Source organism: Sciurus vulgaris (assembly GCF_902686455.1).
Source record: "Sciurus vulgaris genome assembly, chromosome: 3".
In the NCBI taxonomy this organism is placed as follows: domain Eukaryota; kingdom Metazoa; phylum Chordata; class Mammalia; order Rodentia; family Sciuridae; genus Sciurus; species Sciurus vulgaris.
The window spans coordinates 90991706-91004185 of record NC_136463.1 but is presented as its reverse complement, the minus strand read 5'-3'; the positions used below and the strand labels follow the sequence as shown (position 1 = coordinate 91004185).

Below are 12480 nucleotides of genomic sequence, written 5' to 3'. Positions count from 1 at the left end.
TAAAACGCTTTTTCTCAGCAAAGGAAGCATTCAATAATGTAAAAAGAGAGCCTACAGAGTGGGAGAAAATCTTTTCCACACACACTTCAGATAGAGAACTTATCTTTAAAATTCATAAAGAACTTACAAAACTTTACACCAAAAACACAAAGAACCCAATCAATAAATGGGCCAAGGAATGGGACAGACACTTTACAGAAGACATACAGGTGATTAATAAATATATGAAAAGGTGTTCAACATCTCTAGTGATTAGAGAAATGCAAATTAAAACAACTCTAAGACTTCATCTTACTCCATTTAGAATGTTGGCATGGATGTGGGGAAAAAGGCACACTTTTACATTGCTGGTGGAGTTGCAAATTGGTGCAGCCACTCTGGAAAGCAGTGTGGAAAATCCTCAGAAAAGTTGAAATTGACCCACCTTTTGACCCAGTTATCCCATTCCTCGGTTTATACCCAAAAGACTTAAAATCAGCATACTACAGTAACACAGCCACATCAATGTTTATAGTAGCTCAGTTCACAATATCTAGACTGTGGAAACGAACTAGATGCCTTCAATAGATGAATGGATAAAGAAACTGTGGCATATGTACACAATGGAATATTATTCAGCCATAAAGAGTAATAATAATATGGTATTTGCAAATAAATGGATGGAACTGGGAATATCATGCTAAGTGAAACAAGCCAATCTCAAAAAACCAAAGGTCAAATGTTTTCCCTGAGAAGTGGAGAATGATATATAATGGGGGTGGGGAGTGTGGGGAGTGAGAGAAGAATGGAGGAACTCTGGATTATGTAGAAGGAAATTGGGGGGGGTATGAAAAATGGTGGAATGAGACAGACATCATTACCTTATGTACATGTATGATTATGTGAATGGTATGAATCTATATCATGTACAACCATGGAAACAAAATGATGTACCCCATTTGTGTTCAATGAATCAAAATGTAGTCTATAAAAAATTAAAAAAAATTTTTTTGCAAGCATCAAAGAAAAAGATGAGCATACCTTAAGATACAGTCAGTGAAATAAGCAGGTATTTCTTTTTTTTTTTGTTTGTTTGTTTGCTTTAGTATATGGGACATCTTTCTACTACAAACTATGAGAAAACAATTCCAATTTAATGGAAGAGATGCCAAGAGATTCAGGATTAATGTTAACCATTATTAGCATGTAAAATTGAGGGAAAGATCAGTGAATTGTGCTCATAGAATTCTGCCCCCATGGGAGATGGAAGGGTCAATCCAAAGCCACTGATGGAAAGATTAAGAAAGATGGACCCTCAGAGCATGGGTTTCTGGCTAGAATTTGTTCCTTGCTCACTATGTCAATTTCTTCTCCCAGTCCCCACAGGCTGATTCTCTAGGTTAATATGGTGATCATGTGTGCTGTAGTAGAGAAAGGAAGTGACGGGCTGAACTCAGTGGCAGTGTTGAAAAGCTTCCCGAATCACAGTTGGCCCAGGCTTCTCCAGGGAAGATGGACAGAGGGAAAGGAGGTGCTGGCACCAAGGGAGGGTTTAGCATAGGGTTCTGGAAAGTTCAGAGTAGCTAGAGGCCCAGGTGGCAGGACACACCTGGATAGCAAAGAACTCCTATGGCCATGAAAGTCCGCAGTGCCCATACAAGGGACAGCAGTCCAAACCCCATCATGCATAAGCAGATGGAGCCATATGGGGAATGACAAAGGGACCTTCCCTAATCTGTCTTTCATGTGGGACTGACCTAGTCCCATTAAGCCCATGGTGGGCAGCCTGGGAGAGTTGTGGTCAGGGTAGCCCAGTGTTGGACAGGACACCATGGCAGACAGACCCCATCTGGTTTCTGAGGTGAGCTGGTATCTCCATCCCTCAAAGCCTTTGGAAATACACAGGGCTGAAGGAGGTCTTTCTGGCTGAGAACTTTGGAAAGCTCCCTCTAGTGAGACTGGGCAGGAGTGGCAGGGTGGGGACTGCCTTGAGAAAGCAGCTGAGGAATGGATGGATTGGGATTTCCAGAGACTTCAGAGACAATGCCTGGTCTAATAGGAACCATGATTCAATGCTCAGACTTGGGGCTAATTTGCCGAATGAGGTAGTTTCATCCTCACCTCTCTAGGCAGGGTTGGTCTAGGAAGACAGAAAACAGGCCTTCTCAAGACTCATGGGGATGAAAAGTGGCCAAGAAAAGCTAGATTTGGGCTCCCAGAATACAATGAGAAAAATAGAGGGCTGTAAAGGATTCTACGTGCAGCCTGAGCTGATGGCACCTTCATGAGTCTGATCCTGACATTGGCTTGGAGGCACAGGCGGCCCTCCCCTGATCTTCCAAAGCCCCTAAGGAGATAAAGGGACCAGTTGGAGGATGGGCCTTTGGGCGCCCAAGGGCACAAGTGTGTGATGGCCATCCCTATGAACTCAGCAGGGACCACAAAGTTCCAGCCTCAGTTTGTTCTCAGAGCAACAAGCATGGCATGGGGTTTGGAGGCTTCAGTCTTGGAGACAAGGGCAGGGTTGCAGGTCTGTCTTCTTGGCCTGGGAATATTTGGGATCCCCCAGCTGGGCCATCCAGATCACCCTCTGGAATCGCCAGCTCTCTCCTCAGTGGATAGGAGAGTGGGTGGGAGGGCAGCTTCACCCAGCAGGAGACACCATCTCCTCTCCGTGGGTCACCCAGCCTCTCTCCTGGGCAGGACTCCTGGGGCCACACAGGCGTGTCTAGATCTCCATGTCCACAGGGCGAACATTGCCCATTTTGTGTTCTCTGACCCACAGCTGTCTTTGGCCAGGTTCACTTTTCGAAGCAGTTGGTCCACGGGCTCAATTGTGCTTTGGTTGAACGTGTCTGTCTCATGCCACAGCTGTGTGTACTGGCACAAATTTGCTGGATCATCTCCACCCTCTCCACTTCCAGTCGCTCCAGCTCCAAAGGGTTGGTCACCATCTTTTCAAACCACTTGGACTGGACTGGTTGTAGAGGTCCACACAGCACAGGAGGTCATCGCCAGTCGGTGTGGACTTCCTCCGTGCCTTCTTGATGTCCTCCTCTGTCCGACTTGTTGCTCAGCTTGATCTCCAGCTGCTAGGTCTTCATATCCAGGTCTCTCTGCCGCTCTGTGAGGGCTTTCAAGGACTTCTCCACTGATGCATAGCGGCTGGCGAGTTGCTTGCGGAGGTCAGCGATATGGTGGTCACACTTTCTCATGTCTTTCTTGAAGTGCTCATGACAGTTCATTAGGGGCTTCTCTACCTCGCTGTGAAGCTTGGTGGAGAACTTGAGATGAACTTCTGCTTCATCTGCCAGGCTCTTCTTCACCTGAGCCCATGCTTCTCCCAGGGAGCCTTCCTCCTGTGCAGTGGATGAGTCCTGAGAGAGTTTAGCCAAGTTCTTCGCATATTCTTCTTCAATCTTTATCCTCTCTCGGATGAATTCAGACATTTCTTTCTGCATTTGTTTGCCCTTCAGATGCTTTTGGAGCAGCAGTTCGAACCCCGCCATGGTGCTATTGCCTTGGGGATCTTTCTTATCAGCCCAGAAGTAGTCACAGTAGTTCCACTCAGTTGGCTTTAGCAGCTGCTGTTCAGGCATTGTGTCTGGGTGAGGGAACGTCATGCAATTTATCATTTTCTCTGTGTGGTCACCTTTATTTTCAAAATTATATATTTTGTCTTCATTGCCTGAAGTTCTGTCTTCCAAGTGGTATCCTCTGTTGGTGCTACTTTCCATTGAATTTTTATTTTGGTTTATTGATTCCTTCATTTCAAAGATTTCTACTAGATTTCTTCTCAAGATCTTTATCTCTTCCTTTAAGATATCTTCCTTCTCCTGAAACATAGCTCTGATTTCACTCTTTATATCTTTATATCCTCCTTAAAGTTGTGAAGCAGTTTTACTAAGTATATTCTGAACTCCTTCTCTGACATTTCTTTGACTGGTTTGTCAATGGAGTCTATAATTGGAGTATCCTGGTTTGTTTGGAGTGCTTTATTCCCTTTTTTTTTTTTTTTTTTTTTTTTTTTTTTCATTTTGTTTGTGTGTTTTCCCATCTAGCTGTGGGGATCTGATGTAGTACAGTTTCTACCCTGTAGATTTATAGTATCCCTGAAGGTTTCCAGTACCTCACAAATCTGGGTTTCAGTTTCCATAGGCTCCGCCATGCCGCAGTCCCAAGATGGCTCCTGGATCGCAGACCATCGATGAGCTCCAGTGGAGAGCAAAGGATATGGAACATAAGTAGGTATTTCATAGAAAAGAAATTAAAACTTTCTGATTAAAGAAAAATAATTTAAAAAAGAGAACTTTTGGACAGAAATCTGCCAAGTGTAAGGAAGGCCTAGACAAATGTGCATTCCCAAACTGTTGATGGGAGGAAAAATGCTCTAGAGCTTTTGAAGGTCAATAGAGTAGTATAAATCAAAAACCTTAAATTGCATCTACTTTGATCCAAGAAGATCACTTAGAGAAATTTTACACTAAAGAAAACACTTCCAACATACATCAAAGCTGCTTTTTCTTTTTTCTTAAAAAGCACTCTTTTAAAAGACTGAGAACTATAAAGACTATAGGACTAGCTGTGTAAATGGAAATAAACTGAATAAGATATAGAAATTCCTTTATTGGCAGCCAAGATGATCACAACCCTTTAGGTGAAAGACCAGACCACAAAATGGTAGGTCTGGTTTGATCTGACCTTGAGTTTAAAAAAAAAAAGGAATAACACCGATTTAGTAACAACTACCTGTCAGGGAAATATGGAAATATGGAAAATATATTTTAAGTTTAGTTGAATATATACCATGTTAATATTAAATAGTAATTTACTGACAGCTAGTTTTCATATTTTTGCTTATCTATATTTTGTCTTCTATAAATATGCAGTACATTTAAGTACATATTAAAATATCAACAAAATCTCTAGCAATTAGAGAAATGCAAATTAAAAGTACACGGAGATTTTTATCTCACTCCAGTCATAGTAGCAATTATCAAGAATACAAGTAACAATAAATGTTGGCCAGGATGTAGGGGAAAAGGTACATTCATACATTGCTGTTGGGACTACAAATTGGTTCAACCAGTATGGAGATTCCTCAAAAAAACTTTGGAACAGAACCACCATTTGACCCAGTAATCCCACTCCTCAGACCCGAAGGATTTAAAATTGGCATACTATAGTGACCTGGCCACATCAATGTTTATAGCAGCTCAATTCACAATAGCTAAGCTACGGAACCAACCTGGATGCCCTTCAACAGATGAATGGATAAAGAAAATGTGGTAAAAATACACAGTGGAATATTATTCATGAATAAAGAAGAATGAAATTATGGCATTTGCCAGTAAATGGATGGAACTGGAGGATATCATGCTAAATGAAATGTCAATTTCCCCAAACCACAGGCCAAATGTTCACTCTGATATGTGATATGCTAACACATAACGGGGGGTGGGGTGAGGAGGAAAGAATAGAAGTTCACTGGATTAGACAAAGGGAGTTGGGGGATGGGAATAGGAAAAGAGTAGAATGAACTGGACAGAACTTTCCTATGTTCATATATAATACATGACAAGTGTAACTTTACATGTACACCACAAGATGGGAAGTTATACTCCATGTATGTATAATATGTAAAAATACATTCTACTGTCATGTATTAAAAAGAACAAATTAAAAAAAGGTCGACAAAAATGTATGTGCTAGGACCTGTACTTGGAGAAACCATGACTCTTTAAGACCTATCTATATATTTTTTTCTGCAACATTTTAGTCCACCATTTGCAGAAGTAAATTTTCATTCATCTCATTCTAAGCATAATACTGTGCACACATCAAGTAAGCAATTGCTCATATCTAACTTATTGCCTATGCAGAGATACAAAATATAAAGGATAATATTTAAGAGTCAAAAGGTAAATATGAAAAAATAACTTAAGGTTAGTACTATAGCTTATTTTTACTTATTATATATTTTGGTCTTTTTTCCCTATCAGTATTTCATAAATGTTATACTGGGATTTCAGTACGTATTCTGGCCAGTCCAAATTATTTTATAAATAATAATAATGAACCTTTACTGAGGGCCAAAAGGTACTTTTTATACCAAATACCTTACCCAAAGTTTAAGATGGCTTACAAAGGGCCAAAGAGTATGCAATAAAATCACATAAATCATCTTCACCAAAATGAGGTCATAGGCTAACCAAAACAGAGTATACAGATACCCAAAAGAGAACCACATTTTGTGTGTTGCAGCAGCAAAAGCAAAAGGGGAACAAGATAGGCACATAGTCTTCATTCTCAAAAAACTATATATCAAAGTTTTTAGAACAGAAAGAATTTATCTTTGCCTTCAAAGTATAATTCTTAAGCTTGCTCTTACAGTACATAAATAAAATTAGATAACATGCTGCATAAAAATGGTATACAACTGCATTAATCACTGCCCATTTTATAGATTTTAGGGTGCCTAAGTATCACACCAATGGTGATTTGCTGCTTAAAAGGGGGAAGTTTTGGAAATAATAAAACACACACTAGAAGATGCTAAATATTCCTTACTAAACCTCACAACCTGGAAAATCTCACAATATCAGTCTCACCCAATGCCTGGGTGTCCTCATTCCAACAAACAGCCATTAGTCAACAGTTGTGAAGATAAAGAAAACTAAGCCTACAAGTCAATTAATTTTTTAAACATTAATACGTAAAACTGAGTTGACAGTCTTTTCTCTTGAATGGAGAGTCAAGTATTCTTCCCATTTGTGCAAATGATTTTTTTAAACTTAAATATAGTTTATAATATTCTAATTAATATAACTGTTATTTTGAGCCTAGCTTTTTAAAAAAAAATATCATTTGATATTTTGTTTTTCCCTAAATTAAGAGACCATTTGGAGATCTGAAGACTATCCCAAGAAAATAAAAGTCTGCCATGAAGTATAATCATTACGTAGAAGAACTTGGATGAATAGATAAAATGAAATCAAGACTTTGACTACAAAGAAGCATTTCTTATAGATGGTGTTGTCCAACAATGGAGTAGGCCATCTCACAGAGAGACAAGGCTATCACCTGTTTATCAAGACAAGTTATGCTGTGTGTGATAAGGAATCCTTAAAGCTCAGTGGGTTAATACAAAGACTTCTATCTTGCAGATACCATTCCAGTTACTCTCCATTAGAGGTTAATAAACTAGGGCACATGACCTGTTTCTGTGTTTTTAAAAATTTGTGATAATAATATACAAGAATATGTAACAGAAATGGAATGTGGCCCACAGAGCCTGAAATATTTACTGTATGCCTTCCATATGGTAAGTCAGACTCAGGCTACTTCTATCTGTGTTCTGCCATCTCAACACATAGCCTCCAAGACAGTATCTTCTGCTCATACTCCAGATGAGTCACATGGCCTCTGGTGATGAGAAGTGTACTGTTACAGAGTCTAGGAAGTGGAAAAGTACTGGGTATGCCCGTTAAATACTCCAACTCCCTATAATAACTTTTTATTTCTACCCAAAGAGTCTATGATTCCAAATATTTCAACTACAATTTTCACCTTTAGTACAAATTTTAAAGACATGGCTTTAAAAATAAATTCAGAAAGAAATGTATTAAGAAAAAAAACACCTAGTGGTAAAGTATAAATGCTTTATGTTAAGACAAAGTAATCTAAATGCCATCTGCATCATATTTAGATTACATTTTTTAGTTTATACCTTCAATCTTTAGTATGCCCACATGCTACCAGTGAATCATAAAAACTTGAAAATTTACACATTAAATGACTGAGAAAAGAAGAATTTAAGTCTTGCAGAAAAATATGATGTGCACTGACTTTATAAATAAAAATCCAGTAATTTCTATGCAATTGTTTTAGAGAAAATTGGTCATTTCGAAATCTTGACCCCTGTGATTGAACTGACTTGGTAGTTATAAAACAGATGCAAGCTGAATTATTCATAATTATAGTACAATATTTTGTAGATTGTCCATCTATATCTAGTGGGCATACTAAAAGAGTATTTTTTCCTTTAGTTTAGCAAGTAAATGTATTACTTACTAAGAAGACTTCATTTCCACAAATATTAAGCTTTAAGTAATTAATTCATAGCTCAAAATAGGTTTTAAAAAACATGTAAATCAGTATACTGATTGTATAACTGTGCACACTAAGAAACTATATAAATATGAAGAAAATTTAAAAATTCACACCAAAGATTAAATGACAAAAAGAGAAATTATAACAGGAGACTGAAAAACCACTTTAGAAGTCTGTATCTCACAGGCAAACCACAGAAACTAGGATTGCCTTTTCATAAGAAATGTCAGTATCTGCCAGGCACGATGGTACACACCTGTAATCCCATTCACTCAGGAGGCTGGGGCAGAGGATCACAAGTTCAAGGCCAGCCTCAGCAACTTAGCGAGGCCCTGAGCAACTTACAGAGATCCTATCTCAAAATAAAAGAATAAAAATAACAAGGGCTGGGAATGTGGTTCAGTGGTAAAGTACATATGGGTTCAATCCTTGATACCAAAAAAAAAAAAAAAGTCAATGTCTAAAATGGAAAAAGAGACATAAGAAATTACATAAGAGAATGAGCTTACATACATGATAAGTAGGCTAAAAGAAAGTTCATCAATATTACTATGAGAAAAGAAGAGTCAGTTCCACTTTTCAAAAAAGAGAAAGGGCTCTGTCAGAGAATACTTCAAACATTCATGGAGACAGACTGATGCTTCAACTACCCAGTGATAAGAGAAAACAAACCAATAAATGTCTAAAAATTGCAAACAGTAGATGGGTGGATTATAGTATGAGAGACAAGAAATGAGCAGGTCAAAGGAGTTCAGCACAAGTATCTAACAATGGACAGTTCAGCAATTAAAAGCGCAAATCTGCTTTTAATCAAAGGTTGATGGGAAAAAAACTACAAAAATCAAAGAAATCCAAGATGAACCCAGGGATTTTATAATATCCCAAAGCATTTCTGGGGGCAAAATAGCAAATTAATATTTAAGAATGAAAAGTGACATAAAGAAAAATGAATTATGTCATTTGCAGGAAAAGGATGATATTTTAGAACATTATGCTAAGTGAAGTAGGCCAAACTCAGGTCAAGAGACATATGTTTTCTCTCATACGTGGAAGTTAGAGAGGAAAAAGGAAAAGAAGGGCGGTGATGGGATCTCATGAAAATCAAAGGGAGATCAATAGAACAGAGGAAAGAGATCAGAAGGTAGGAGGAGGGGAGCAGGGGGGGAAGTGCTGTGGCATGATATTGGCCCAAGTTATATTGCATACATGTACTAATATGTAACGACAAATTCCACCATTATATGCAACTATAACACATCAATAAAATAATGTGAAAATTAAATAAATATAACAAGGGGAAAAATTCTAAAAGAATGAAAGCTGAAAAGTAATCTATTTAGTAAAATCAAAACCAGCGATATAGGTATCTTAGTTTTAAGGTTTCATTAAACAATTAAATAACAGGAGCACAGCAGATTAAAAAGTAGTAAGCTCTATGTCTTATTTAAATGTATTTTGACTTTTAGAGAAAAAAATCCTTAAAGAAAGCTTTGCTTAATGATGTCAGTTAGTCAGGCAATAGGCATTACAGGCAAATAACCTTAAAGTATTTTTAAAAATACAGCTGGAGATGGTGGTGCATGCCTGTAATCCCAACAACACAGTAGGTTGAGACAGAAGGATCATAAGTTTGAAGCTAGCCTCAGCAATTTAACAAGGCCTTCAGCAACTTGGTGAGACCCTGTCTCAAAATAAAAACCAAAAAGGACTGGTGATGTGGCTCAGTGGTAAAGTGCCCCTGGGTTAAAGGAGGGTAGGGAAGGGTAAGGGAGGAGAGGGAGGAGGGCAGGGGAGGGAAAAGGAGAGGGAGGAAGGAAGGAATAAAGGAATAAGGAAAGATTAAAAAATAAAAAAATTCCATTATTTTCATTTTAAGGTTTAAAAACACATTTAGCCATCTTAAAAATGGAAAATACTAATCAAATCACAATGAACCAAGTACAGTGACCTTGGTTAGATAAAAATTTCCCCTGGCAACCAATTTCAAGAGTTGACAACACTTGGTACTAAAATACTTGTTCCTAAAACCTTCCTATCTACATTTTAACCCCATTTTCTGTACATGCTATAGTAATGTATCCATTATCAATAAATGGTCCAAGTGCTATAGCTCCAAAGAGTTTAATAAAAAATTCCAACTGTTGGATTATTGGTCCTTCATTTTATTAGCTCCTATTCCAAGGTGGTGATAAGACAATGCAATAAAAACAAAAATGACTAACAAAAAGTGCTGAATGCTAGGGAAATACCAAACACATTTACATAAATTAAGTCATTCAATTCTCAGAATAATCCAACTAGATAAGTATATACTTATCTCTATTTTACAGATGGGTAAATGAAGGTAAGAAAGGTTTTAAGTTGCCCAATGCATTAAAACTACTAAAATATAGATGCCAGGATATCAAACAAGGTACTCCAATAAGTAAGTCACATATTTAAATTTAATTATTTAATTTTAATTAAGATTTATAATTCAGTTCTTCAGTTATAAATTTCTCAGTAGTCATAACTGGCTAGTGGATACCATGCTGGGAAGTGCAGATATGGAAGATTATCACTACTGTGGAAAGTTCTATTGTACAGTTGGACAGTACGGCTCTATGATCTTAACCAACACATAATATACCTTACCTGTACGTGAAAACTGATGTGAGCTTATTTATAAAGCTTGCATTACATTTGAACAAATTATAGTTCAATATTTCCAATATTTTAGTGCATGTTTCCCCACATTCATTATAATTTGTCATAATCCTCCAAACTGTACCTCTTAAAAATATGTACTTCTCTAACACTGTGAATTACAAGTTTCAATTTGAAGAACTACATACATCTAACGTACTCTAAGAGCTGAGGTCAAAAATTTACTTAGTATATTCTTTTGTATATGGGTCCATGAATTTTGTTCAATAAGTACTGATTATACATACTGATCTCTGTTATTTCTGTTTACAGAGTACTCTCTTCCTCTACTTCTGGTAATAGTTATCACTCTGGTCAGCAGTCTTGCTCAACACTTTGGCTCAACTTCCACTTCCAGCCTAAGGAGAACATGACCTAGACTTGAATTATACTCTAGTTCCTGTCCTGACCATAGTTCAGGGTTGCACATGTGAGGAGGGTCATTCAAAATAATATCTTCCTTGTCACTGGCTTGTTTCTATTTGGATCAGAGCCATTAAAAGTTCAAGTAAAGCAGGACTTTTAGCAACCAATTTTCCCTGGCAACATGGATAAAGCCAATTACAGTATGCCTGCAAAGAAGAAATAAAAAGCCATATTATACTATTTGAGGCCAGGACCTAACTTTTCCTTAATCTCCCACTCAAATGCATTAACAAAGTCCCCTTTTGTTGAGTTACTATACTTTGGATTTATATTGCTTATGGTTAAAAAAACAAGTGTAGAATAATCAAATAAAAAGTTCTAAGCCTGTTGGTATTGTATGGGAGGGAGAAAAAGATACTAAGGGTATACCTATGTTAGCTATACATGGTAAAAAAGGAAAATTCCTAAAAACATTATAGAAAGTGTGTAACTTCCAAATTAGGAAAAAACAACAACAACAACAAAAAAAAAAACCAAACAGCAAAACTACTTAAAATCATAATATTGCTAATGACCACTATAGAATAACTGGAATAAAAAAGGGCATTTGTTTCAGACTCCTAGTTATGGATCTCTGAACCAGAAGCAAGGAAGGGTATGAAAGTCAATTACTAAAGAAAGAAAAAAGGCTCTATGGTCCTAGGGTTCAGTCTATGTCTGATGCTTTTCAATCTTTAAATAATGGCACCTTTACTACAAATAAGGGTAAATGCATTTCTAAAGGTAGCTAGAGTAATATAATCTAGGTATATAGGGAGTTGATACAATTTTAAGATCCAGAGAATCTAAACAGAAGAATTTTATTAGTTTTTCTGTCTGAATTCTATTGTTTCAAAATGATAATCTTGATACTCATTTTATTAAGATTAATGATTTTCTTTCTCCAACTAAGCCAGAACCTAAGCCTTTTAATCATCTTTTCATATCCATTATTTAACAAAGGACCTGACATACAGCAGATGTATAATAAATAACTCAATTAACTGTTCCTATGGGCTACAAACAATAGATCTTTTTGATTTTAAATTTTTGATCATGTGTGGTCTGTTTTTTAAACTGTTGTACTGAGATATAATTCACATCATAGAATTATACATACCAATGAATGGTATAAAAGTCATTTAATGGCTCTTTTTTCCCCTAAATTACAACTTTATTGAGATAATTTACATACTAAAAAATTCACCCTGTTGAAGTAAAAATTTGGTGTTTTCTACAGACTCACAAAGTTGCACAAATAGCATTATAACTATTTAATTTCATACATAACATTTTCCT

General features: G+C 37.0%; 1 pseudogene across 1 annotated transcript; it reads right to left on the bottom strand.

Moving 5' to 3' along the window:
* Positions 1-998: 998 nt before the first annotated feature.
* LOC306658553 (growth arrest-specific protein 7-like) lies at positions 999-10870 on the bottom strand (annotated as a pseudogene). The gene has a single exon. The product of its transcript is annotated as a growth arrest-specific protein 7-like (transcript).
* Between the last annotated feature and the right edge of the window lie 1610 nt (positions 10871-12480).